The following is a 3323-nucleotide window of genomic DNA, read 5'->3' as shown; positions in this document are numbered from 1 at the left end:
CACACAAGTAGTTGCGCACGCTCTCTCACACAGATACATTTATCACCAATTGTCCTGCCCTGCATTCATTTCCATTCACAGTTTCTGAGGGTTCTATATAAGATAGATTGCTATATCAACTGTGGCTACCATTTTTTTTAAAAGCACATGCTAAAAGATCACGTCCACTGTAATCTTGCAACACTCAGCATGATCACACAAAAACCAGGGAATGTTACTGCACACACAAAATTAAGCTAAAGAAAAAGCCTTTGGAGTTTCAATCACATAGTATAATGATCCCCTAACTGTGAAGACTAATTGTAAGCTTTTATAGTTGATTAAGTCACATAGTGCAAAGAAAGGTCAATTGACCCTTTCGGTAAAGGGAGGGCCGGAAGCCACACAGATTAAATTTAATGAATAGTCTGTATATACATATGATGAGTTTAGTTTGGGTGTTCCTAAATTTGTGCTTCTCAGTTTGGTCATTGTGAATCCCGTTGCACTTCTGAAGCATCAGCTCCGCATATTGGGCAAGGACAATTTGCCTTAAGTCATTTGTCAACACACTTGGCATGGAGCTTGTGGTTACAGGGTAAGACTCTAAATAGCTGCCTTGACTCAAAATCACGCATGCATACTACACACAAAGTCTGTTCTGACTGGTGGTTGTTAGGATTGAGCCAATAAGAAGGAAGTTGTTCATTATCAGCTTTAGTCAATCCACAAGGCTTTGCCTCTCCCAGTCACTCTGCCAGGTTGAACAGTGCCTCATAATTTTCTACTTCTCCATCTTCCACATCCAATTCAAAGCTGAAAGTTGGGCCCACTGCAGGTGGCACCGGAAGCATTGATAACACATATGGCAGTAAGCTGGGATGATAAGGGGGAGGTGATATTGGCTGCTGGGATGGACAACTACTACATCTTGTGAGCCTCCGAGGCACGAATGGAGGGTAAAGTACTCCAAAGGACAGCTCCTGGTGCAAAGGATCTTGGGTTAAGAACTGCAAAGGAGCTGATGGAGGTAGTGTTGGGGGTGGCCTGATGGAGGGTAAGTAAAACTTCCTACTGGAAGATGTTTTCCTAAGAGTTCCACTTCATTTTCTATCTTTTGCAGAGGCAATCGTGATTGCTGTGTTTGGAAAGGGACAAACTGGCCTGGTGGTGGCAAATGAGGATGATGGGGAGTAAGGCAAGGAAGATGTATAAGAAATGGATCACTAGAAATACAAGGTGGGAATGCAGCATATGGTACTGGTAAGTGCTGAACTGAACATGCCTGAAGCATTGGAGGAGGTACACTACAGACAGGGAGGTGCTGTACACTGAAAACCACAGAGCATTCTGGGGCCTGCTGTGTACTACAAGCAGGGACCTGCTGCCTCTGCAGACTGGAATCCCACATGGTGCCACTGTTGTTACTGTGGAAGAAACAGGGACTGTTCCTTGATGGAGCTGATCATGTATGTCAGCCATGACTGCATTCTGCTGGGGTGGATGAGCAGGAGGATGTAACAGGGAGACACATTGGGAGGTTGGAAGGACCAAGGCTCTATTGCTTGCTGCTATGTATAAGGGAGATGGTGATACTTTTCATCTTGACTAATGGAAGTAGGTCGAGACAGACGATCCCTCTTTCCTTTCTGGCGCCTGACAGGAGGACTTCTGTTGCCAGCAGGTGTGTTGCGTCATTCCCCTGAGAAGTGATATTGGCTTAGTCGAACTGAAGGGGACTGCCTATCTGATGTCATATCCCATCGTTGCATTGATGGTGAGGGAGCTGGTGATGCTGAGGTATAATCAAAGACTGAAAGAGAGAGACCCTGTCTCCTGGGACTTGGACTGTCTTCACTCTGCAAGGGGAGGCCCCCGCGGCTCCTCCCAGGGCCGCTGCCCCTATTGTGACTGTTCCCCCAGCCCGCGGTCAGCTGGACAGATGCGCCGTCCGGGGCTTCCTCACCCTCCTGAACCCCGGCTCCTACTGAGGCGCGGTCACTGCGCTTCCTTCCTCCTGGCACCATCACACGGGTCGCTCCAGGAAAGGACGGCTGCATGCCCAGAGATGACAGAGTCCGCTAAGTCCTCGGAGGCTCCATCCTCAGCCCCCGTTCCCCAACCCCGCCCGGGCCTAGGCCCCATCCTGCAACACCGCACTAGGGGTTGGGCCCAGTCCCGCCGCCACCAAGTTTTTAAAGGAAGAATTAGAAACTATTATTGATAAACTGACATTATACTGTATGTAAAAAGACATGACAGAATCTGTAGACTATTAAAACTAACAAATGAACTTAGTAAGGTCTCTGAATAAAAGATTAAGACCAAAAATCAGTTGTATTTCTTTATACCAGCAACAAAATGATAAAATAATCTTTAAAGAAAACATTTAAAATGATCAAGATAGGTCAAATATAGAGAAATGAATCTAACAAAAGTATAAGCTTTCTACATTGAAACAATAAATTATTAGAGCTAAGCAAATAATTCCCAAATAAAATCATAGTTTTTTATAATCCTATAATTACTTGACTAGATGATCAACAGATTAAATGCAATCCTTATATAGATCATAGCAGTTTTTTGGTTTTTTTTTTTAAGGGAAATTGGCAAGTTTCTCCTAAAATGTACATGGAAATGTAAAAGACCAATAATTGAGCAGGCATTCTTGAGGAAAAATGAAACTGAAGGTGTTCTACTATCAGATACTCAGTTACATTGCTAAGCTATATTAATTAAAGCAATATGGTGTTAGTGTAAACATTTATAAAAGACCAATGGAATAAAATAATCTGGAAACAGACTCACATTTATAAGGACAACTGATTTATGACAAATGTGCCTGCAGTACAGTGTGGAATGAATGGCCTTTTTAGTAAATTGTGTTAAGTCAACTGGATATCTCTTATCGTCTTCTCTTGGTGGGGAAAACCACTGGAATGAATACAAATACTCATTCCAGATATATTTTAGATTTACATTGGAAAGGTAAACAATAAACCCTTCAGGAAAAGAAAAGAGCATCTTTATTACTTCTTGCAAACAAATATTTCTTATGTGGGATACAAAATGCTTACTATGCAGAAAAAATTATGAATTGAACAATATTAAGACTTACAATACCAAAAGACATTGTTAAGTGATTAAAAACTCATCATAGAATAAGCAGATGAAATAGCATATGTAATACCAAAAAAGCCAGCAGTTTTGTATTTTTTAAGAGTAAAAATTGACAAACACCTGGCAAGACATATTTAAAAACAGATAATAATCATCAATATTGGGAATGAAATAGGAGACATCACTAATATTTCTATAGATAATATAAAAATAGGAAAGATATT

At 41.6% G+C, this 3323-nt stretch overlaps 1 pseudogene; it reads right to left on the bottom strand.

The window, feature by feature from the left end:
• Positions 1 to 467: 467 nt before the first annotated feature.
• LOC108284802 lies at positions 468 to 1766 on the bottom strand (annotated as a pseudogene).
• Positions 1767 to 3323: the final 1557 nt, after the last annotated feature.

The sequence above is a fragment of the Cebus imitator genome, unplaced genomic scaffold (assembly GCF_001604975.1).
Source record: "Cebus imitator isolate Cc_AM_T3 unplaced genomic scaffold, Cebus_imitator-1.0 Scaffold283, whole genome shotgun sequence".
NCBI classification, from domain to species: domain Eukaryota; kingdom Metazoa; phylum Chordata; class Mammalia; order Primates; family Cebidae; genus Cebus; species Cebus imitator.
The sequence above is the reverse complement of the archived record's forward strand: the minus strand, read 5'-3'. Positions and strand labels throughout refer to the sequence as shown.